Here is a 26,078-nt window from a genome sequence, read left to right on the forward strand (position 1 = left end):
CTCCATCCCACTCCTTCCGACACGCTTCGCTCAAGCCGCAGCAGCACTTCAGTGGGATGATAGAGCTGTCAGGGCGAGCAAGTGCCCAGACTGCTCCTCTCCTCTCCCCAGAATGTGCTGGATGAGTATCTGTTAACATCATACAACAGTGTACCTCCTGGTTGCCTTGCGTGCGTGGCAGGGGGTCAGGCATATCCTGCCTTGTGACTACTGGTGTACTCTTTGTGGGGCCAAAAGCAACTGTCCCGTCATACAGCTGGATGTGCGCTCAGCGTGTGGTGGCGACTATGAAGGGTTTGGTCACATCAGATTTGAATTCAGCACATACTCTGGAAGGAGCTTTGTCCACATGTTCCTCTAGTGTTCTCCTTAAAAGGCTCTGTTGACCTGACCTGGTCTCAGAGTGCTTCATCTCAGCTCTAGACACCGATTTCTGAGTACAGCGGTGGCTGTGCCCAGGAGCTGCCAGGACTGCCAGCACAGCCTCGAGGCGGGAGGGGAGAAAATAGCTAATTGTAGATGTGTTTGCTTGAAACTTGTGTGTTATGAATACGAGCAGTGGAAAAACTATTGAGAAAGAACATCCATGCTATCTGGTAAAATTAAATAATAATAGCAACACTCCATTCTAGCCCAGTTCTGTGGTACTGCATTGTCGGATCATTTAGCTTATTAGCATGACTTGCATTTACAGCAAAACTCAGGCAGACAATGAGGATAAGGGAAAGCAGAACTGTACTGATGGTTAATGGCCATCTACCAGGGTTACCATATTCCCAGAGTAATTAACTCCCACTTTCCCATTGAAATCCATTTTTAGGTGTTCAAATTCATATTTATATTGTCTTATTGCATTATTTTTTTCTGATGTTTATGATTTGCCTGTATGAAATTCCCTGTAGTTTGACATCAGAAATATATGTCCAGACTGCCTTAGGAATGTCCTTATTCCAGGAAGGGATTTTATAGATTTGCAAATCATCCTACTGCCCTCAGCACATTGCTGCACGTGTCACAGGATCGGGCTCCAGGAGAGGAGCTGTCAAACATCAGCCTTCCCTGTGGGCTGTTGTATGCCTCTGTCACTGCCTGTTGGCTGACAAGAATAAATGTCACTTGTGCACTATACTGTGGCCCATGCCTTAGTCAGGGCCAAAGTGCAAACCTCACAGCCTGGGCCAGGAGCGGGGAGAAAATTCCTGTTGCTTTCTTCACCCCATGATGCCAGAGGCTCTGGCTGTGCGGTGGCACTGAGTCACTCCTGCTCCTGGTAGCTGAGACCCCGCTGCCTGCTCCATCCCAGCAATGCAACTAACCGAGGGTGTAAGTTGCAGTGACAGCTGTCTTCCTCCAGGTCTGGAATCAAGAGGGTCCTCTTGCCATTTCAATGCTCTGTGCATGAAGCCTGCCTGTGCTGAAGGATTGGAAAAGTTTCTTATTTTTTTTTCCACACAAGATGTTTTAGTTTTTAAAACTGAATCTACATAGAAAAGAGTATGCAGATTCTGCTACTGTAGCCAAGTCTTTGTGCCAAATTTTGTGTTATAGCATATATACAGAATCACAGAATCACAGGTTGGAAGGGACCTCAGGGATCATCTAGTCCAACATTTCTAGGAAGACCGGAGGCTAGACAGGGTGGCCAGCACCCTGTCCAGACGACTCTTGAAGGTGTCCAACGTGGCCGAGTCAATCACTTCCCTGGGGAGATTATTCCAATGGTGACTGTCCTCACTGTGAAGAATTTCCCTCTTGTGTCCAATCAGAATCTCCCCAAGAGCAACTTGTATCCGTTCCCCCTTGTCCTCTCCACGGGACTCCGTGTAAAAAGGGAGTCTCCCTCTTCTTTGTAGCTGCTCCTTAAGTACTGGTACATGGTGATGAGATCCCCTCTGAGCCTCCTTTTCTCAAGGCTGAACAAACCCAGTTCTCCCAGCCTATCCTCATGTGGCAGCTTCCCAGTCCTTTGGTTGTCTTGGTGGCCCTTCTCTGGACCCCTTCCAGCCTGTCCACATCCTTTTTGTATAGTGGGGACCAGAACTGTACCCAGTACTCCAGGTGTGGCCTGACCAGCACTGAGCATAGTGGGATGATGACTTCTTTCTCTCTGCTGGCGATGCCCTTTTTGATGCAACCCAGCACCCTGTTGGCCTTCTTGGCTGCAGGAGCACACCATTCGCTCATATTGAGCCTCCTGTCCACCAGGACCCCGGGTCCCTTTCCACAGAGCTGTTCTGCAGCCAGGTGGATCCCAGTCTGTGCTGCACTCCCGGGTTATGTTTTCCCAGGTGCATGACCTTACACTTGTCCTTGCTGAACTTCATAAGGTTCTTGCTGGCCCACTCTTCCAGCCTATCCAGATCTCCCTGCAGAGCAGCTCTCCCTTCTGGAGTGTCTACTTCCCCACTCAACTTGGTGTCATCAGCAAACCTCATCAGGCTACACTTGATGCCGTTATCCAGATCACTTTTGAAGATATTGAATAACATTGGGCCCAATATTGATCCCTGGGGGACCCCACTTGTGACAGGTTGCCAGTTTGAGAAAGAGCTCTTTACCACCACCCTTTGGGTGCGGCCTGTCAGCCAGTTCCCCTTTAAAGTCTTGCCTCATTATCCTCATTACAGAACTATTTGCATGGGGAGACTGATTCTGCATGACTGCATAGACTTGGCATGAAATTTCTTTTATTTTCCAAACCATTGTTACACTTCGTATTAACACTGAATCTTAAATTATCCTACATATTTGTCTGACAATTCTGTATTGTGTTTTGGTCTAAACATGCCTTAATGCCAGTCTTTTTTTGCTTTCAGTTGACTTGTTAAATTCTCTATGCCTGGAAAATGGCATATGAACACTGGGGAGAAAAGCCTGACTTATGTTAAAGATGTAAAGTGTTTTAAAATGGAAGATTTTTAGAGCTGAACACATATGCCAGGACAAAAGTTCAGTGGGATTTTTATAAAGATATTACTCTTAGCTATCAAATTAAAATAACTTAAAATATGTTTCTGAAATAATGTAGCACATGGATATAAAGTCAAGATTCACAATAAATTCCTACAACAAGAATGTTTAGTAGCTGAAATTAACAAGCAATGGGGTAGGACTATTACAGATAGGCAACAGAGCTCTAAAAGTACCTATTTACCAGTTCGACTTTGGAAAATTTGCATCCTCCTGAGCATTTCAGAAAAACAAAACATCTGCAGGCCTAAGAGTTCCATGAACTCAAGAGAATATTATGGCTGCTTCAGTTCAGCTTATTTCAATTATATATTCAGACTATTCTGCTTATCTGATTGGCTATTTGCTTATCGAACGTTCATTTTTAGCACACCCCTTCCATGAGGTCTTTTTGTCCTCAAAAGCAACAAAATACACTAGTGACATCTAATATGGTTAGAACATGGTCCATAATCCTGGGTGTTTATCGCTGTCTTTTGCTTAATTTCTAAGGGCTCTACAAAAGTCTGCGAATTTTTTCTTGGAGGCTAAGTGCAGCATCACTGGTGAAGGTAATGGTGGAAATGACACAATTCCACTTAGCTAACACTTAATCAAGCAGAAAAATGGCTTAGAAAAAACAACTCTCAGTGCACAAAGTCAGAGAGTAATAAAAGTAAGGGTGACCTGTTTACCTTAGTGCTGCAGTGCTTCCTGAACTGAAGGCTAAGAGAAGTAGTAAACCATTGATATATATTCTTCAAGTCAGTAAATATTAGAAATTTTTGTAAGTGAGCTTTCAATATTTTAATGGAGCTAAATGATCGAGAAAATGATTCTAGTATCTCTTTCAAATCAGTGATAACGCCACAGCATGATAATGCTATTCCTTAAAGCTTTTGCCACAGGTGATTCATGGAATGACTATTGTAGAGGCTTCAGATTTGGAACAGAATGTATCTGTTTATTGTAATCTTAAAACCTGCTTTCCTGTGTCCTTAAGAACTCTTTGTAAACAACCTGTAAATAAATAACCTGTAAACAAATAACCTGTAAATAAATGAAATCAGGTTACTTATAATTACAAAACAAAAACCCAAACAAACAAACAAACAAACAAAACCCAAACCAACTTTACTTGTTCTGCTTGCTTTCTTCTGCTGATCGAAAAAGGAATTCCTGTTCTTACCATATTACATGAGTTGCACTAGCATTAGTACAGTTTACATGCCGTAAACCTGTACTTCAGATAAAACATTTTCAAATGGTACATGCATTCAGAAAAATATTTTACTGGATAAAATAGTACCGGATCTTGGGTAAAAAACCAACAAATGGGATGGAATTAATTAATTGCCTCTGCTTCTTCTAGCATATTGTTTATCTCCCCTAACTTCTAAATGATTAGCCTGTATTTTACAATCAAAATGCATCACACAAAAGAACTCTCAACAAATGTAATTATACTTTCACCATATTATGCTTAGCTCTATTGTGCTAAGAAAGCACATTCCTTCTCTATCCTAGCCTAAAGAAAATCAGTTCTTTACAATATAAACATTCGTTTTCAGTAGCAGATCTAAATGAGCTCATCTTTTTCCAACTAGTAATAGGGTTTAGAGAGTCTTATTATTTATTGCATAGATTCTTCTTACTATAATTCTTAATTTAATTTGAGATTTAAGTCAGCAGGAAATTCCCGGCAGTAACAAGTGCTGCTCAGAATCTCAGGAGCATGATTTAAATGAGAAAATCCAGCATACCTTTTTCAAAACAAAATCTTAAGTGCTGGAAAACATAAGATAATTTTATTTAAATCTCATGTATGATAGAAAAAGCTAATTTAATGATAGTTTAAGGCATATTGGGTTTGTATTTTCTGGATGGAGACTAATGTAATACTCAGAACAGAGAATTTATTTTGTAGCTGAAAACATTTTTAACTGGGATTTTGGAAAATATGAGAATCTCTTGATTTTATGTTGGTCAGAGGCTAGGCCAACTGAAGCTATTTGCGTTGGAGGGGTAGTTGTTTCGTAATGAGGTCTGGCTGCCATTTTAAGAACTTTTCCTGAGAACATTTTTAAGAGAATGAACGGTGACTTACAGTAAAACTCTATTTTTTACCATCATTCTAGTGTGTTTACTAGAACCGGTAGCTTTTAAACTTCTGCCTTTGCCTCTCTTTCCCTATGCTGTCAAGCTGCTGCAGGGCAGTAACTGTCCTCTATGCTCACTTGACTCATGTAAACCTTTCTGTTTCACTTTTTGTAAAATAACAGTCTGTACTGTAGATAAACGGAAGACCGATGTTGCACAACAGTATTGTTAGAAATGCTATGCTTTTACTCAAGCTAGTTTTGTGTATTCTATAAATACATAGATAGGAAGTTTGTCTTGTGTTTCTTTACCATAGGACATCCCACCTGGAAGATAATGGTTGTAGAATATATTGTAGAAAAAAAAGAAGGGGACAGGCTGTATTTAAGCATGACTAAATCAAGCTCAGTTTTTCATTGCTGTGTTTTCTTTCTCCCTTTCTAACTGAAATCTGAAATCTATGCAAAAGTATCTGACTGTGGGAGAGGGAAGCAGGAAAGTATTTCTGTGTGTAATTATTCTCAAAGAAGCACAAAGAATTTATTTTAATTTAGGTTTGTGTTATGTAAATTGCCATCAGTGGAAATAGGAAACTTGAAATAGAAACATAGACTCTTCCAGGTCATTTTTTTGGCTGCAGTGGGACTTGTCCACTCTTTTAATATTTTTATCAACCAAGTTTAACAAGTAGCGGTAGAACGTCAAAGCGAAGTATGCATAAAAGATGGATTTTACAATGGTGTCAGCTACATAGCTTTAGCAGCCTTCTTCAAAAAGATATTGTTCTTTAAAAAAGGTATAACAGTCAGCTTCAATATATAAAAATGTTCCTTAAAAACCAAACCAGACAAAAAAATTAACAAAAAGGAATATTTCCACACTTTTTGTTTAAAAATAACCAGTGAATAAATGCCTCCATATATATAAAAAATTGTTTGCTCTTTAATATCTAAGTAATCAGACAGCAAAGCTCACATGAACTGAAACTCCATTTCTTATTATTCAGTAGTCAAGTAAAGAGAAATAAAGTATACAAAACACAAAAAAGATAAATATAAGTGTGTATATATATATATACCCACACTTACAGAATGTTTAGTTCTTCAGTCACCTAAAAGGTGACAAGTTATGTAGAAGAAACCAGTTGTGTGCAATATGATCCATTTGGATGCCTCAGCTTCATAATTCCAGGAAATAGAAATTATGTTTAACACCTGACTAATTAATTTCAAGCTTTACAGAACAACTAAAATATATCCCAGTTTAATTCTCTAAACTGGGCACTGGATTAACAAAGCATATTCTGAGTATATCTTACTAACTACAAGCAAAATATCATTAATTTAGATGGGTTGTGTTTGCTGCACTATGTCACACAGCTGATTTTTCCTGCACCTGTGGTAAGAATTACCAAGTGGGATAAATTAGCGGAGTCCTAGGACTTCTGTTGTAACTGTCCTTTTTGTGAGCAAGAGATCCAGCCCACATCAGAGGAATTATTTAGGAATCTTACTTCCCCTAAAACAAATGGAATTAAATGCCAAAATATGCTTATTGGATCTAGGTTCTAGCCTTTTCTTCAAAAGTGTCTAACACATATTCAGTCTTTAATCCCCAAGTGGCTGTGAACAAGCACAAGGCTCTGGCAGGGCAGTTTAAGGCTGAAAACGTGAAAGTACCGAAATCCTATTTAAATCTCTTGCCAGAAGTCCCAGAGACTTGATGTTAGTTATGTGTTTATTTAATTAAGTGGAGTATGGTATTTGCATACATCTGGGGTTTTCTTTTTGGAGTGATGTGCTAGGCTGAGAGTGGGTACTTTATTACCTCTCCAACTCTTCTGTCCTCTCCTTACCCTTCCCTTCTCTTTACCCCTTCATGTACTCATCTCCCTCCCCTCTGCAGTCTTCTTCACCCACAGACTTAATGACTTCTCCCTTCTACCAATCCTTTGTTTGTCTTCACCTCATTTTCCATCAGACCACCACTTATGCTCTTCAATAGAATTGTAAGAGGAAAAAGCAGATTACCTTGAAGAGACAGACAGACTAGTTGATGAAAGGGTGGCATGACTGTTGCCACTGCGGTGAGAAAACGGACATGGCAGCTTTCTGCCTAGCATGGCATTTACCCTAATTTTATTTTCCTGCTTATGCTGCTGAACAGTTTTGCAGAGTGCCTGTATTTTCCCAGCCATGTGTGACTACGCTGATTTTGAAAATTAGTTCACCTCCTTTCATTTCCTTTTTCAACTGCTCCTCTGTTCTCCCAAGGCTTTGAGGAGACCACTGGATATCCTTCTGCTTTATTTGATAATATTTATTTTCATGTATCTTCTCTGTCTTTTCACAGTTGTACATTAATTTGAGAGTACATATAAACTGCTCACATACATTTCCTCTGTAGTCACCAACAGGTATTATTTCCTAAGTATTACTCATAATGTTTCTCACCATCAGCAGCTCCTCCCTACACTGTAGCCTTCTTAATCGAATCTTTACTTGCATTTTCTTCCTAAAGAATCACTGCCACAGTTCTCAGAGTGCTGATCCTTCCTTTACAAGAGAAGTAACGTCTGCTTTTTCTTCTTAATTTCCAGAAGCCTGTATACACAGGCAGCACGACTGAAATTTGCCAGTACTTTTATCTACCTCACACATAAGAAAGTAAAGCAACTGTTGGGGCACCTGCATGATATTTGGATGTGGCAGAGGTGGCCTCTTCTCGGACTCACTCCACCGTGGTCTGCCAGGACTTACTTTTCCCAAGGCAGCACTCTTCTTCACCTGGAACCAAAACACCTCTGTTTATCACTGTATTTTTCACCCTTCAAAGGACGGTCCCTCTCTGAAGGTCAGCTGCACTATTTCAGCTCTAGGAAGACAGGCATGTCTTCAGTATTCAGTAGTGGCTAAACACTCCCCTTTTTATTGCAGTCCCACAAACAGGAGGCAGAATGCAGCACTGTGCTCCAGGTGATTTCCCTTTTCATGCCATCATTATAGGGAGAAATAATTCATAGGACATTTGCTATACGTGGCAGAACAGAAGCAGTCTAATCTCCTCTGGAAGCACAATCACATACAACTAGGAAGGCATTGCTTTCAATGTTGGAGCAAGTGACAAGTCAGCTGTAAAATAATAATTTTGGCACCTTAAATTAAATTTTAATTCCCCTAAGAAATGCTTCAAGTTTTCAGTGAAGCTTGGTTATTCAAAATTTCAGCAGCTAACAGTGGCTTGTGCCTCTTTTTTTATTGGTGAGGAGCGATGTCAGAGAGCTTTGACTTGTTTGATGCAATACTGGGATGTTCAGGACTTCTCCCTTCTAAGCTGAAGCAGTTGAGGAGGGGTAAGGAAAGAGAAAACGTGTGTGGTGGGGGAGGAGAGCAAGGGAAAGAAAGGAGTATCTTCCACTGAACATCTGAGAGTGAGTAAACTACTGTATTTGCTGAGACATCATTAGTTTTAACTAGCTCTTGAAACTTCTGGCATGGTCGCTGCCTGGAATGTACAAATGGAGGCAACTGAAATGAGCAGTTAGGGAAAGAAGAGACCTGCAGATGTGCAGCTGGTTGTTATGAGCAGAGAAATTTAAAATGCCCACAGCAACACTGCAACTCATACTCCCTTATCTGAAAAGTACAAGACGGCTACATCTTGTGCAACTTCTCACATCAGTGGCATATTAACCAGGCAAAACAAGGAGATTTGCTGGCTGACGTTCCTTTCTCAGGATTGCCAGTCCGAGTAGTCTGTAAGACGGGCAAGCTGAACACCTGTCCTTGTACCCTTAGACGTAAACAGCCAACACTCAGGCTTCCAGGCATTCAAGCAAAGTGGTCCTGGCTTTTATGTGAGCCTTCTCCACAACAGTGTGTCAGCCTCAGAGCCCTCACCATGTAAACTAGCATCAACACTGTCTACAGCAAACTGTCTTCGATATGTCTTTCCATGACAAAAGCCAGTCAGGCTTTTCCTAGCAAATGCAGATGAAAGGAGAATTGCTGGTTATCCACTTTTTGTTATCCTGCAGTGGATTATGATTTTTTTTTTGGCATGGCAATAGAGCAGCAGGACGAACATGGCAAGTCATCTATGGCAGCCAGGGATAGATGTGGTCCCCATTTAATCCAGCTCTGAGCTCCTTCCACGTTGCACTGCATGAGGGGAGCGTTTGTCACGATGGTCTGTAAGTGCTCTCTGAAGCTCTGTATCTGATTTCTGTGGAACAAGGAGACGAAAACAGCTTTCAGTGCTGTATCCTGAGTCTCCAACGTTGTAACAAAGAAGGACAATTCAGGGGCAAGTAGGGGCTTTCTTACCTTCCTAACCCCTCCAGGACATCCTCAGCTTGAGAAGGGAGGGAAGGCATTAGCTCAGTAAAACTTTACACGTGTCTCATTTCATAAGCTTCAAATATGTATATAGGCTTTACGTTATCTCAACTGCTAGTGCATACTAAAAGTGTATCACATTAAGGTGTTCCAGTGTACATAGATTTAGTGTACTATTCTGGTTCACTGTAAACAAGCTCTTAGGTCACAGATCTAGAGCCAGGTGTACAACTCTATATCTATTAGCAGTCTGAGTGAAGGCAATAAGCTTACTCCTACAAAAAATATCTCTGCATTTGAAAAAGCAGATCCATATATTTAAGTCTCTGTGGCAGCAGCATGCCTGTTAAATTGCCCAACTTTCTGGGGCATCACTCTTTTTTTTCCAAACTTATGTGTGATTCACATACCTTTTGTGTCCATATATTTTTATTCACATTTATTTGCCTTAAAATTAAAGAGTAATTAAACTTATGTCATAGGCGTTTTACACTATAAGGGTGAATGCTTATCACTTAAATATTTGTGCATATATATATATGCCACATATATGATTTATATACATATGTATCTCATATATCATAGTTCAGAGTTAGGCTTTAGGAGGTCGATATGAGTGTGTATGTATATACATGTGTGTGTGTATATATATATACGCACATTTGCACTGCTCCTCATAAAGAATTGTGCAAATCAGTAGGGTGGGGCAGCCAAAGTTTGAAAATATTTTAAAATGTGTCTCTCATACCAGTAAGGGCAGCCTGTTCATGAACTATTCATTGGAAAGTGTTTGAGAGAACTGTGCCACCAAACCTTCTCTGTAGATACAGAGCTGCACATATCTGTCGCCTGAACTTCTCCACTGATTTCCACTGCTAGTTCAATGTTTTCTGCCCTTCCTGTACTAGAATATGAACACTACCTTTCTAGATAACATGGCTGACAAAAAGTGACAATACAAATTACCCTGTAGAGGAAACCACAAATCAACAAACTCTTCAGAAAATCAGCCACCATGCAAAACAAACTAGAAAAAATGTTTCTAGAACTGCCCTGCAAGGAGCAGACTCTGTATTTGAATTAACCACCCAAATACCGTCTATGAATATAATAATAATACAATAATATAATAATATAATAATAATGCTAAAAGGAAATACCCGCTGACAGTATCTTCCTGTCTGTTATAAAATACTCAATACTGGTATATACACAGAAAATTGTTAAATAATTACAGCATTTACTAAAACACATCCTTGGAGACTTCTTCCTGGGGCCTTTTCCACCTCTTTTCAAACAACAGTTCCAGTATTAAACTCGCAGCCCAGAGCAGATTTCCCCTGTACTAACAAACACTCATTACAACCAAACCTTGCTGGCACAGCAAATGCACAATTCATGAATAATGGTGTATTTACCATAACAGATGTCAATGTCCAGAAGAATTACTAACTTCCATAAGTCTTTTTAATATACTTTTCAGCCTGTGGTATATTACACTAAACACATCACATACCCTCATGAGAATAATGTGCATGAAACTAGTCAACCATTATTCACTACAATGAACTCTCACAGATAACTGATCAAGGACAAAACACAGCAAAGGATAGGAGAAAATTTTTTTGCATAAAGAAAATATTCCATCTCTTGCACAGTCCAGGTGCTCACAGGGGACCTACAAGTCATGTTTAAAAAATAATCCAGGGAACTAAATTCTTAACGGTGGATAAACAAATTGTGGGCTCAGTGACAACATTGTTTTTAAAGCTTACAGATTTCTCACTGATTCATACCGGTACATTCATGTTAGGAACTGTTGTGTCTCCAGTGGTTTAATTGATTAAAATAATTTTATTATACTAAGAACAATCACATCCCACTTGTATTCAGTTTGGATTTTACTACTTGACAGGTCTACTTGACTACTTGACAGTGGATGTCAGTCAAGTAAAAAAGTTTTTTTGTTTTCTCCAGTTCTATCAGTTGATCTAATTAAAGATATCACCTCTTCTACAAACCTTGTCTCATTTATATCACATAGTGTAATAGCCATGGCATCAAAACTGTGCTCTCAAAATGCACAGAAGTGAGATAAACTCTCAATTGGGACACTTCTTTCCTACTTTCACAGCAAATGGAATGGGCATGGGAGGAAGAGGAAAATAATACAATAAATTTTAACCTCAGCTGAAGACAGACCACTATATGAAGGTTGGAAAGCAGTGCCCTAAAGGCCTCAGAACAGCAACTGTATTTTACACTGAACATTTTTGCACCAATTGATACATTTCTGTGCCACCTGGATTTAGATTTAAGTGGATTTTTCTCACCAACAGTAAAGAACAAGGCTATTTTTTTCTTGATTAAATATTTTCTGTGCAAATTCAAAGGGGCGATTCCTTGCCAAAGTTGTGTGCCTGTTTAATCTCAATGCACGCTACCTAATCACACTTTGAAATATGTTCATGAAAATGTGTTGAGCTGATGCTGTCATGATGCTCAGTGGTAAACTCTGTTATGTTGCTAACAGCATGGTTAATCAGAACCTATGCATTTTCGCAACCTTAGTTTAACATAGTAAAATATTTAAAGGATTTTATTTATAGAAATCATCAAGAGTAATTACAGCTCTAGACCAAAGTGCACTTCTCAAAGCACGTGGTAAAGCCACTTTCTCTGTTGAGAGATTTTGCTTGCTTGCAGGCATGGAAATGGGTTAATTCACAACTTTTTCACCTTTGTGACCTAGAAAGTGACTATTTCTTTACCGTTGTAGCATAATACTCATACTTGCCATGTAAGGCTTGTACTAAAATGTCCTTTTGATGGACGAAACTGGTAGATGAAGCCTGTGAATTAAAACTTTAAAAATATTACTTTTATTTTGTTGTTTGGAACTACCATGCGTTAGAACTAGGACAGAATTAACTGGGAAAAAAAAGTCTATTTTAGATTTTAAAAAGCCACTCTGAAACCATTCTTGCCAAAGGAAAACTAAAAATGTCTATAATGGTTTTGTTATGCTCATCATACAAGTGCAATCTTTTATATTTTGTTTGTTCAAAGGATAAAGGATAAATGATAAAATACTTAAAAAAGGAGAACATTTCTTCGTACTTAAAATTGTGTCTTTTGTATTTGTCAGGTGGGGAGAAAAAGGGAAAAAACAACTAAAGAAAGAGAGCTGAAGACTTCATAAAGAAGAGAAACCGCAAAACCAAACTGATTCTTGTTTAATTGTGCTTAAAATTGAATGTCTTATACAATTAAAAAAAGCTACAACTTTTTTAACAGATTCTGAAAAAAAGTAATTATTTTCCCCAAACTAAAGTAATCTCTTATCATGAACCCTATTTTGCAGATGGAGGACAATCAAAAGGATTGGTTTTTGAACTGTCCTAAAAATGTCCCACGGTAGCTTTTCTACAAATCAAAACCTCTCTACTTAAGGTACAATCTATTAGCATAACAGGCCTAGAGACAGGATAGTTCATCTCACTGGACCGGCTGGATCTCCTTGCTTCAAAGAGATTTAACCTGTGGTTACGAACATGGTAGTCCGTAACAAATTCTACTTTAAATACCATTGAGCCAACACTGAAGCCAGGAATTCACATATTGTTAGCCATTATTTTACATGACTGACATTATTCACAGAAAATAAGATGACAGGGAAAAAGTAAAGAATTTGTCAAGTGTGCACATATACAACAGTGTTGCTAAAAACTATTAAGATTTGTATTGTTAGCATTAGCCCCTTCTATGAAAAATTAATATTCAGAATAGAGATAAGGAGGCCATAACATGCAAAATAAATGCAATTCATCCTACAGTTAGGGAAATCTGGTTTTATTTATTAATTAGCATGTTGGTTACCATCATAAATGTGCCTATATAGAATAATTCTGGAACAATATCTGTGGTAATACTTACAGTGTCTATTTACACATCACCTATTCACCAACTTGTTACCTCAGAACACATTCTCATGGGTTTTCTTCAGCTTAAAAAACCCACGAGAATTAATTTTAAACAAACTTGCCACAGAAATTCTTCTTTCCTACCAGTGGAGAGAGAGAGGAGTGATAGTTTTCCTACAGGATGCAGCACTAATTACTCTCCTTGGACAGTACAGAGCTACTACAGAGCTACTATAGAGCTAGCGTAACTGATTTCCTATAGAAAAGCTATTCCAGATCTGATCTGATCAGTTGGTACACTATTCTTCTAGGATGGCCTTTTGGACACAAATATCCTCAGCAGCATTTGATACCCTTTTTTTGGATCTGAGAACCTTGCCAAAGGCAGTCCAAAACCATTGTCAGTACATAGGCAAAAAAACGGAGCATGTGGCTTATTTTAGGCAGCTTCACAGTTGGCTTTTCCTGCCCACTTCATGTTTAACTCTTTGTCTGCAGCGTGGCCAGAAGGAGGTCTGCAGGACCTTGTGAGCAAAGGATTGCTGGTTATGATCCGCAGGTGTCCATGTCCTCAAATGGCATGGCTGCATTCTCGTCCCTTCCTGTTTGTTTTGACCAGCGCAAGAAATTTGTGGGGCATCACCTGTCAAAACAGACTCGGGCTTAGAGACTGCAGCATAGCTTAAAGTCAGCGTTAAGGAGACTGTCCAGGAGCAAAGCAGGCCAAATTGGGCAAGAGTAAAGGTGCCCTAACACCATCTTTTTGTCTTTTCTCCTCCATGTGGAACGCTGTGCCAAGTGTTCCTCAGTCAGAATTCAGGAGCTCACCCATGGTAACCAAGGAAGAGAAATACAAACAAGGAGTCACAATAAAATGTTTAAAAATAACTCTAAAACATTCCTAACCATTTCTAGAACACAGCATATACAAAATAGGTTGTGGTGTTAAAAATGTTTTCTATTGGTACTTGCATAATACTCCAAAACTTAGTCACACAACACATTTGCATTCATTGCTCTGTTTGATTTTCCCATTTGAAAAACAATGCATCTAAATCCAGAGAAAACTTTCTTGTATGGTGTAATCCAATATTTAACCAGTGTAAAATCAGGATGGTATCGACGTTAGACTGGCCAGAGGTTGTTTACTTAGCTTCTCTTTAAACATAGTATATAGGCATTATGCATTTAGGAAGTTGTAACAATATAGTTCTGAAACTTAATTGCCCTGAATCATACCAGTTTTGTGTTGATTTCACCAGCATAAACACGGTGTAATCCAGTTGTGAATCAGATAAATTCAGAAAATGTTACAGTAAGACATTTTGAATGGACCATGTGCAAATTTCAGTTACCGAGTATCTGAACTTCGATATACACCTGTTAAAGAAAAGACTACTTACTGTCTCTTTTGACTTTCAGGCAGTTATTACTACCAGTAATTATTACACAATATTTATATTGCAGTGATGTCCAAAGCCCCAGTTCAAATCAAGTTAAAATCTGCCATTCAAGTCACTGCCTGAACACATAATAAGCAGATGCGCTCACCTTGGAGGCCTTTCAGTCTAGCTCTTGGAAAAGTGGAAGCGCACAAATGTAACAAACAACAGTAGTAACAGCAGTTAAACCCTGTTACTCTGAAAAACTATGTGTACGTTGTTGAGACTGTTGAACTCTTGAAAGAGACAAAGAGGTAGCTGTTTCACCAACTGTTCTTTCAGTTTAGCTGCATGTTCTTGCAGTATTCACTAGTGTTCCTGCTCAAATACAAAAATAGAAATTTGAATGAGAGGAGTTTGGGCTTGGCATCTACCATGAAATCCTCTGTAAAGAATTTGTTTAAACTTTCAGTGGGATCGGTCGCATAGTCTCACTTGAGAGACTCATTATGTAACTCTGTATTTTGTACTTTGCGCACTTAATCTGTAATTATTTGGTAAGTGGGATACCAAGTCTGGGAATTAATGTTGCTGGGGACTCTGTTGCAGCAGTAATCTAAATACTGTCCTGATATTTATAGCACTTTTAAATCCCTGAGATAAGTCCTGGTATTTTCTTGATTTGTACAGATAGTTGTATCTTGCCTATGTAAAATGCCTTCAGGAGCTGTGGTCCAGCTAGCCATAATTTCAGCAGACTTTGGCTAGGCTTTTAGTTTTGATGGCTAAAACCATAAAAGAAATAGTATCTCACACTGAAACTCACATTACAGCTACGGTAGATTCACCATGAGAGCAACAGTTGCTATAAATTTCCCACACCCAGCTATTACCCTGCTGCACTGATAAATACATTGGGCAATCTGCAGTAAACATTGGCAAAGAACATTTTCACATTAAAAAAGTTACGATAATTCATGCATAAAAGATGTGTATTGAAGAGTTCGTGATGGCAGACATCAGTTACAGAGAACCATTCACATTAATTATGATCAGGATGCATTATGGGGTATTAAGACAGGAATGAGCAATTGTTTGCATGAGATTAAAAGAATAGTATTTTTATTATAGCACCAGCATAGTGCACTATAGTGAGAAATTCTGAATCTGTTGTCGGTGGGGCTGAAGTTCTTATACTTGGCCTTAGTCCAAAGCTGACTAATTTGAAGAAAATGGCTTATCTGAACAAAAGGAAATGGAAGTGATTTAATGTTTTGGGAAGCGTATATATATGTATATAATTTTATATAATTTTATTTTTTACAAACTCTGATGGTTGTATTTACTTTAGTTTAATTATTTAATCCTAGGCATAGATGTAGTACCAGAGAACTGTGTGCTCTGTAAGGATGGAGAGATGATTCATAGCAAAGTAAAGAAACAATAAAGGAATATTATTATCCTAGTAGAAATGCATGCTTGTTTTCTGTATCTGGATACAAACTGGATACTCGAACATACAATTCCCATACACAGACAAGACGGTTTAAATAAATAACAGTATTGCTAAAGGTAGTGGACTTTTATAAATGTGACCAACTGTAGGTTTTGTTGCTAAAGGTTAAACCTTCTTCATCCAAAGCCCCGTAAGAAGCCAGATGAAGCAACTAATGATCCTGAACAGGAAACATCAATTGGAGTTACTCTCAGGGACTGGTGAGGCCTTAAAGGACTTTCCAGATCTAGTTGGATGCTAACATCAGGGGCAGGTCGATACTAACCTGACACACCATTTTCCTTTGCTGTTAATGGTTTTAATAAAATGGCATTTTTTACCATTTTGTCCATTTCTCATTAAACAGATTCTCATAATAAAACACTATCCCAGCCTAGACGGTGGCAGTCTCAGTAGAGAAGCCAAGGATTAAATGGGCACGAAAACAAAACTACTTCTGTCCTTAGACGTGGTCTCTGCAGAACACAATTAAGGAGCATAAGGTGAGCAGCATGTACAGATCCACCCTGCTGTCGGCTTTGCATGCTGTTTTGTGGCTCAGCAGAACTCCATGCTCCAGGACTGTAAAAATGGCATACTGCGTACACAATGGGTTATCAAATACCCATTTCAAACCATCAAGGAAATTAAACAGAAAAACATTTCCATCAATGTACTGTTGTGATCCAACAAATGCCAATATTGAAGGCGTGTGACCTACGGTAAACCCACTGGCTGCTTTTCAAACATCTTTGTACGTGACTGTACCACAGTTAACAGCATTTTCAGTACCATCATGTTGTACTGAGGGTGTTGAAATACTTGAAAATACACTGTATTCCAGGGTTATGTGAAACAGTGTGACTACATAGACAGCATTATTTTAATTGTTGTTGTTCACAGCAAAGTGAACCAGTGTGACTACATAGACAGCATTATTTTAATTGTTGTTGTTCACAGCAAAGTTTAATATAACACTTCCAAACATCACGTTTGGATGGAGGTTGTTAGTTTTTCCCCCTAAATGCATTCGTTCCCCCAGATCCTGGTGACTGAGGGTTATAGAGTGCAAGGCACAATGGCAGGGGGGCTGCTGGGACGAGCGTGGGTGTAGGACAGCCAACACCTCACACGCCATCGATCGGCCCAGCACTTGGGATAGAACACATGCAATTATTAAATGGGGAAGTTGAGCTGCTCATGCCTGAGGAAACTTTAATCATTTGGGACTGAATTCGTATGGGGAAGCGACGTGCCCCTGCAGAAAGCATATTCTCACGGAACGGCGGGGGAAAACCAGCGACACCGGCACCCAGGGCAGGGTTCGCTCAGTCCCGGCTGGGTCCCGGGCCCGGTACCGCCCGCACCGGAGCTGGGGTGCGGCCCCGTCCCCCGGCGGGCCGCCTCTCCCACCTTCCGTCAGCCGGCCCGAGCCGTGCCGGGCCACCCCCGCCCCCACCGCGCCCCATTCCTCCACAGCCCGCTCCCGCCCCCCACCGAACCCCATTGGCTGCGGCGGTCCGTCCCTCACGACGCCCCTAGCTCGGGATTGGCTGCGCTCCGGTCTCCCGCGCTTGGCCCCACACCGGTGCGGTGCTGGGGGAGGGGAGCCCAGTGGCACCCGGCGGAATTGGCGTTACTCGTCCGACCCCTCCCCCGCGGCCGCCTCCGCCCGGACCCGGCGTCGCTCCGGCCCCCCGCAGTGCCTGCCCCCGGTTACCCCCCTTCCCCCTGTCGTGTACACCCCCCACACGGGGCATCCCCACCCCCCCGCCAGCCCCACCGCCTCCCCGTTGCCCCGCTGCCGAGGCCGTGGAGAGAGGGGGGGCGGGAGGCTGAGGCGGCGGGAGAAGGGGGAAGTGTGCGAAAGGAGGCGGGGAGAGAGGGCGGCGGCGGCGGGCGGGCAGGTGAGGCCAGGCGAGGCGAGGCAGGCGGCCTTCCCGCTGCCCCCTGCCCTTGGCGGCGGCGCGGGTGGTGGCGGCGGCCGCCCTCGGGCAGCGCGGCACCGGGCGAGGAGCTGGGGGCAGGGCGGAGCGGAGCGGAGCGGCGGCGCACATCGCGGCGGGGAGGCGGGGAGGCAGGCCGGCGGGCGAGGGGCGGCGGGCCTGGCCGGGCCGCGCTGCCGGGGCCGGGGCGGGGGGGCAGCGGGCCGGACGGTGGGCGGGCGCCGTGCCTGTCGGGCGGGGGCGGCTCGGGGCCGCCGCGGGGCAGGCCCCGGCGGGGGAGGGGTCCGGGGCCGGGAGGGGCCGGGGGGGGCGGGCCGGGCCGCGGCGCCGCCCTCCCCCCCAGCACACGCACGTCGCACGCTCCGCTCCGCCGCCCCCGTCCTCGCCCAGAGCTGTTGCATCTTTATATTTTCCCTCCCTCGGCTCTGGGCTCCGGTGCCCCCTTAGCCCGGACGGAAGGAAAGGTGGTTGGATTTAATGCGTTTCCTTGGGGTCGGAAGAAACTGCCGCCGGCTGGATCTGGTCTAGGCGCCCGACAGAGAAGGTAAATTAAACGGAGAAGGCTTGGGGAGCAGGAGCGGCAACAACAGCAAAATCCTTCCTCTGCTGAAGGGGGTGGGGAAAAAGGAAAGAGTTCACGCTTCATTTTGATATCCTGTTTTTGGCCTTTATTTTTCTCTGTTTTCCGCCTTGCGTGGTTTAGCCGTCCTTTGTGTTTCTCCCTTTCTCGCCGAAATGCTGTTTGTATGATTGTAGTCGCTGGTTTCATGGAGGCAGAGGAAGGAGTCTGGGGAGACCGAAAGTTTTCAAGCTCCTCGGGCACAAAAGTTTCTTTGTTCGGTCGGAGAAGGTATTGAACTGAAACTGCTCGGCTCCGTGATTCTGCTGCTTCAGCTCCTTCCTTTCCAAAACAACTGCTAACCCTGCGAGTGTAATTAACTTCTCGGGAAATAAGAAAGCCCTAAAGGAGGTAGTATCTCCTGTTTAATCTAGAGAACTTGAGGCTTGGGGCTGCCTGTGTCTGCCCTTTCTTGTTTTGTCTTTTACCTTGTTTTGTGGAATATCGGTTAGTGTCTGGCCGGTCTTCTTCAAGATTGCTGCTCAATCTGTTTATAGTCCTCTGTAAATGTTGTCGCAGTTTTTCCCCTCGACTGCTGCCGCCACCTCTCCTCGGCCCCCTCTCGGTCCTCAAGATGACGAGTTGGACTGCGTGTTTTCCAGCTTGTATGGGAGAGTTCTGTATTACTTTTTTATCCTAGCACGAGCTTATCCTAAGAACCTCCATTAAAAAGAAAACCAACAAAAACTAGCTAGTGGTTTGACTTCTTAAAAGCGTGTGCAGTTGAACCTCCGAATTATTGTAGTCTTGTTTGGTTTTGGTGACCGCTTTCTCCTTTATGAGTTTTGAAAGGAGTCCCGTTCAAAGCTGTCGGAGGGGAAACTAAATGGGAAGTTTTGGTGTACCGTTTTGTGCTGCTGGTGCATGTTAAATTACGCCAACTAACTAGTTGCATGTAGTTAAAGCAATATTGCTCCCCCCAGATTCGTTTCATATGCCTGAAAGAGGCAATTATTGATTAGTTGTTTTGTGAAGGCAAGGCATTTCTCCTGTTGTTTGTGCTCAAAATGAGCTATAAGCCATAGCTTTGTGCTAGCTTACTTAAATTTTTGTTCCTGTTTGTCAAACTTGAAAGCAGTGTGTTTGTCAGATGAGGTGTGTGTGCTTCAGTCTCTGAAGCGCCTGGGATGCGTTAGTATTTGTGGGGCTTTGACTAAGTAATTTCTATGCAAAATTCTCAACACTCCCAGATACGTAGCTCTTTAAGAGCATCAAGCACTGTTTCAGGAAAAAGTTATTAACCCAACTCCATCCGTTTGATATTCTGTAAGGGGAAAAATGTTAACGTTAAACTGACCTAAACTGACTTCTATAGCTGATAACAAGTAAATTATTTGGATTGCAATTTATACACTTACCTTTCCAGGCAGCAGTAAGGGTTATTCTTAGGCGTCAGAAAGGGCTGAACAAAATAAATGGCAGTGAACTTCGGTTTCCTTATATGGCTGATGCTTGGCAGAAAAGCAATGAAGTCTAAATAGAGTAATCCTTTTACAAAGAACGATCACTTTCCAGAGCAGTGTTTCAGTCCCAATAATGACTTGAGATTCTTGGGAGGGGTGGGGTGGGAATTGTAGCAGTACACGACAAATTTAGTTGTAAACCACTATGTTCATAATGGATGCAGTTTTGTTTCTTTTCAGATCTTTTGTGTTTCTCATGATGCACTTGGTATTTTTCAGTGCTATGTAGAAGAATAGATCCTTGTAGTCGAGCCACAACTTTTTACACTAGTGTTTTGTTACCATGGTAGCTATGGATAAGGCCCTTTTTAATGATGAAAGTGTAATTCAGTTCTGCTTACAGCTAATGGTTATATCACAGAATGCCATTCATGTCATTAACATAGTTTAGGGGTTATGAAGGAGTGTATTCTTTCTTGATATCAACTGTCTCAACTAATAATCAGTCTGACATTGATATTCATATTATGAATGAGATGATTTAAGTGTACACATGGTGGTTCATGTTGCTTGGAACAAGGTATGTGTCGATGGCTTGGGGAAACATTCTTTTGACCTGGCTGTATGTTGCGCATGAATTAAATTAAGCTGAAGTAAACATCTGTAATCTTAAGTATGCTTGCAATCAAAGAGCTAGAATTTACAGCATATGGCACACTACGAAATATTCTTATCATTAGGATGATTATGATATTAGTAAAAATGTGAACAGATTTGCCTTACGAATAAGCTGCTCAGTACATAATGTGTGGTGTAAATGTAGTGCTCTATAGGGTATCCATTTGCGCATCACATTCTTATAGAATTGATGACATGGAGAAAGTATTATTGATTAGAAGTTGCATAGTGTATTAAGCAGGTGGTGTAAAAAAAAGGTGTTATGTTTTGTCCTCAGTGGAATTCGTTCAGAGTCTGTAGTCCCAGGCATAAAGAGCCGTGCTTGGAATACCAGAGCTAAGGAGAGGCTTCCACATATGTAACATATGTAATACATAGCATGTTAGCAGTAAGTTCTACAAATAGAAGGGGATGGGAGCAAATTCCTTAACTCAGTTTTCCTGTAGGGGTGTAATGAATCACTGGCTGTCCACTTTGTTTCCTTGGGTTTTTTTTGTTCTTCCTGCTCCCAGGCAAAAAGAAAAATCTTCTAGGGAAAATGTTACATAAAATCAGATGGTTGATATGTCATCTTTTCAGCAGATTCTCCCTATGGAATAACCTGATCGACCAAAGGAGGGTCTGATATTTACTCCACGTGGTGGAATTAGAATCTAACCTTTTCCAACTGAGTAACTAGCTGAGTTGACAGAAAAGCTACTCTTATAGATATAAAAATAGTAGACTGTATGCCTGTGTGAGAATGCAAATGTTGATGGTGACAGTTGATATAGGTAGTTAAACGTGAATTATCTGGAAAACGAAGGTTTAGAACCATCGCTATTTTACCTTGTCAGCTTTTGAGTTGATAAAACAATATGTCCAACAACACTTTTCATATCAGAATAAAAACATTGAAGGTAACATGTTTATCAGTTTGTGTAGTAAATATTCTGTAGATAATTCATCCCCCAGCCCTCTCCCCCCCGGCCCCGTTTAGAAAGTGCAGTGTTTGTGGTAACCTGTTACGCTGCTAGCTTAGTGACTTTGGAACATCTGTGAAGTCCAAGGCACGCTTGTGAGGTATAGGTGAAATCTTCTACAACTTCTGAAAGTTTAACTGATTTTTAAAGTTTTGTTTAATGTTTTGAATGGATAGGGAATATCTTTTTGTTACTGTTGTGGGCAACTTGTGAACAGTTCTATGTCTACTCACACAGCAGGCTCTGGTCCAGTTCTGGACAAGAGGTACTTTTTTTTTGGTGGGGTGGGCACTTGTCAAAGCTTCAAACATGGGTTTCCCACGGTCACTATAGTTCTCTTCGTCTCTTGGGGAGCAGCTACAGTGTGCCACTGCAGTTTCCAACTGTGAGGGTGGCATGCAGAGCCCACTGTATCAGCACAGCTGGCATGCTGTATCCTGCTGAGTAATTGTTGGTAAAAATTAGTGGGCCCAAACAACACTGCCTCATTTATTTGGTAACAGTTGGTAAGCAATTCTGTTGAGCTTAAGATTATAAGGGGACAGGTGATATATAAACTTGACTGCTCTAATGACAAGATGGTTGTAGGTATTTCTGAAAGGTTTTTTTGTTGTAGTAAAAAGGTTATTGAAATACAGCCTTCATTTCTAATTAAAAACACAATATTCTTGATTTGTGAGGAAAATCTTACAAATGTTAAGATTTGAAAGTGAGGATGCTGATCTAGGAGAGATCTATAAGTCTCATCTTCTGCCTAAGAGAAATGGAAGAAGTGAAAATTGCTATGCTGGAATTGGTAGTATTTTAATTCTATAGTAATCTTGGGAAAATTCTGCTCTTTCTGTTCTCCCTCGTTAGTTACCTGTTCTTCTTAAGATACTTGGTTCCTTTGATGCTTAAATTTCAATACAGGTAATTGGCTTATTACCCTGTTCAGTTTCACCTGTACTTTCCCTGAAGCTGATACAGAAGGATGATGTTTCAATACTAAATTTCACCTTTGACCTTTAAAAATACGTTGTGACTTTGCATAATTGCAAAATAAAGCTAAACAAACCTCTTCATTTGGTCTAAATGAAACCAAACTGAAGTGTACTTACACTTACATTGTGACTAGCTTCCTTAGGGTATTTTGAGTTGAAAAGTTAGTTAGTTCTTTCTGTATCTGGAACTAATTTGTTGATACTTGATACTAAGTGATCATTATACATGGGAACAAAAAGGGATGTTTAAGCAGCATGTGAGAACACTGTGAACAATCTTGACTGCTCTGGCTGTCTTAGAAATTGTAATAGCATCAGAAAGTAGCCAAGCCTTTGGAGCTTCTTGCATTTGAAGGCTCAACCTTGTTAGATAAGGTAGTATGTACACTCCTCTCCACTTTAACCACTTCAGTATATAAACAACAGTATAGCCGTATTCTTCTGTCCTGCTTTTTGACATGGCCAGGAAAACATTAGGTAATAAGTCTCATACACAGCTTTGACTAAGAAGGGTGGGAGAATGCTTTCTGCCTTTCTCTGTTCTCCACCTGTCCAATGATTAGGCACAGTCTAGACCCTAAAGATTACTTATGACTGGAAGGACAGCTTTTGTCTCTGTAAGAATAAAGCTACCAGAAAGATGGTAAGTAATTTCAAAATGCACAACTTTGTTCACAGTCTCTCAATTATTAAATACCCAGTGTTATACACTCTTGCATCTTTTGTAAATAGAACTATGGTTTCTCAAACTTTTGTTTCGTGGTCTTGTGTAATTTAGTTCTGCAAGCATAAGGATATGTTATATGTGCAAAGTAAAACAACTGCTAAAAGCAAACATTCTTTAAGATTCCTATATTTAGATGCATATTTGAGAATGATAACTGGAAGAAACTGTAGGTCAGTATCTTCTGAGTGATCAGTTTGTAATTCATTGGGTGCATGCTCTCCCTTTCCAAATTTGTATCATTCAGTACCTACAGTCCAAGTGGTGAATGGTCTGACTGTTCTGGACTATTACACATTTCCGGTGGGGAAGATTGCAACTGTTTGAGTAGACTTTCCTTTCTAGGAGCAAACAGGAAGGAAATACTTGTTCTAGCAGTGTTTTGTGTTCTCTTGAACTTAAATTTGCACTTCTGAAGTAGGTAGTTGGGGTATAGTTGTCTTCCTGTGAGCTCCTAGTGCTCAGTGGCTGCTAGCTGTGTCAGTCAGGGGCTAGCTTTAGGAGAAGAAGCAGCTCTGAAGTGGTTTGAGGTGTTAGTAAAAGTTAGAAATACTTGAAATGAAACACTTAAAATTCAGCTCTTAATTTGGAATGGGTGGTATCTCCTTCTGAAGCAGCCAGGGCTATATTCTCTCTGGTGGGGAAAGCTCCAGTGTTAATAACTGAGTTCAAATGGTGGGGAAAGCTCCAGTGTTAATAACTGAGTTTAAAATAGTTGAAGTTCTGTCAGTAAGTTGAAGGTAGCTGCAGAAGGATGGAGGATGGTCTTGATGTTTGAAGTACTGTGCTTTGAATTTTATTGCTGTCTTTGGAGCCTTCCCATCAGTTTTCAATTCCAGTTGGTATGAGAATTTCCTGCAGCAGCTGCACAGGGGGCTCTGTCTTCCCAGGCAGTTCTAGAAGAAAAGTTTCATGTTCTTCCTTAGTTCTCTGTCCCATAATGTGGGGTATAAGTTTAGTATAGCTCCAGAAATTATTTCTTCAGCCTTCCTTGGCCTCCTTGGCCTCAGAGTTTTTCAGTGCATATCTTCCAAAACTACCAACTCTCCTAAGAAGGAGAGGGCATAGAGGCTTCAAGCTACATCTGTACGTCTGAACAAATGCTTGAAGTGCAATGCCAGATGCCTGTGAATGTCAGTCACAGGTTCAGTCATCCAGAGTGACTGTGGATGTCATCTTAAGTGTTTGGATGGTATAAAGTGTTTCCAGGCTTGTCTGGAAGGCTTCTGGTAGGCTGCTAAGAAACTTTTTAAGAACTGCTGCCTTTTCCCCAGCATGTGACTGTAGTTGTTGTGGTATTACTCTTCTTCAGGGAGAAATGATACATTAGAAGATCAACCCAATTGTTAGCCAATTTGATCAATTCATTACGGGTCTTCTGTCTTTACTTAGAGGTAATGCTGGGGATAGGATGGAGGTTTATATTTGAAACTGGATATCAGAGAACTCTTAAATAGTGATACTAATTCAAATTATAGGTGTTTTTTCCTCTGTGGAAATGTTATGCTTAATAATCTGTACGTGCTTATACATGCTTGTGGTTAAAACAAATAAAAAAGCTTGGCTGCAGAAGTATTTACAAGCTTGAGGCCTGTGTTTTCAGTAAAAGTAAACTGAAAGTATGGCAGCATAGTGGTTTAATTCTTTCATGGCTTAAATGTTCTGTAAATGCTCACTTTCCATGCCCATGCTACAGAATATAATATGCAGGTGTTGAATTTACTTAGTTTCCACTTTGGCCTACAAGGTAGATGTGTATACCAGAAGGAGATGAATGTGCAGACAGCTGGTGATGTGCACTGATACCCTGCTGCTGATACACTTGCTTTCTGTGGTAGTCTGTGATGACCTGGAATATCAGCTTGGCAATTAGCTCCCTTTAGGAGAATATACTAATTTCAGGTTACTTCTGGTCACATAATCATATGTGATGTTAACCCTGAAGCTGCAGGTCGTTCAGTTCTGAGGTCCTGTATATTTTTTGAGGGGGTTGGCAATGGAGTTCATTACTGAGGGAATAAAATAAAAAGTTGGGTAGCTCTGAATCAGAAAGACATCAACCTTTATACCGTATATTTCAGTTGTGCTTTAGTAAACTCCCACAGGGTGATATATTCTAAGTAATGGAGAATATTCATTAATTCTTTAGCAGAACTCCTGGGAGGCATTACAGACAGAGGGAATAGAGTGTAGAATGCTAGAAAATAATACTTGGAACAAACCTAGAATTTTACGTAAAGGTCACTTTTGCCAGTTCACAGATGGGTGTTGAAAAATTATTAAAAACAAAGTAACAAATTAAGGACTCTTAAGTAGGAAGAGGAGAAAAAGATGATTAAACCTGTGTGTTTCCATCCTTTCTGGGAATGTGACAGGAAGGGGAAATCAACTGGAACTGTGGATTTGGCAAGCCAACTGGCTCTGATTCTGATGGATAAGATCAGAAATGTTGATATGGGGGTGGGAGAAACTATCAGAGCTTTACTATTTTACTATTCTATTGTTTAACTACAGCGCATCTTACTTGTATCTTCTAGGAGACCTTTGTTTCCTGAACAATGCTGTGTGGGGGAGGGA

The 26,078-nt window shown here is 41.0% G+C and overlaps 1 protein-coding gene across 14 annotated transcripts in view; it reads left to right on the forward strand.

The window, feature by feature from the left end:
- Positions 1 to 17,938: 17,938 nt before the first annotated feature.
- Positions 17,939 to 26,078, forward strand: part of ERBIN (erbb2 interacting protein) — a 123,665-nt gene continuing 115,525 nt past the window's right edge. For 2 of the 14 annotated variants that reach the window (XM_064439332.1, XM_064439336.1), the window contains exon 1: positions 18,454 to 18,676. The gene's annotated coding sequence lies outside the window, so the exon portion shown is untranslated. Of the gene's footprint in view, positions 18,094 to 18,449; positions 18,677 to 26,078 lie in introns of those variants that run through there. The other 12 variants (XM_064439333.1, XM_064439345.1, XM_064439335.1 and 9 more) reach the window with 12 other exon arrangements.

Source organism: Phalacrocorax carbo, chromosome Z (assembly GCF_963921805.1).
Source record: "Phalacrocorax carbo chromosome Z, bPhaCar2.1, whole genome shotgun sequence".
Taxonomy (NCBI): domain Eukaryota; kingdom Metazoa; phylum Chordata; class Aves; order Suliformes; family Phalacrocoracidae; genus Phalacrocorax; species Phalacrocorax carbo.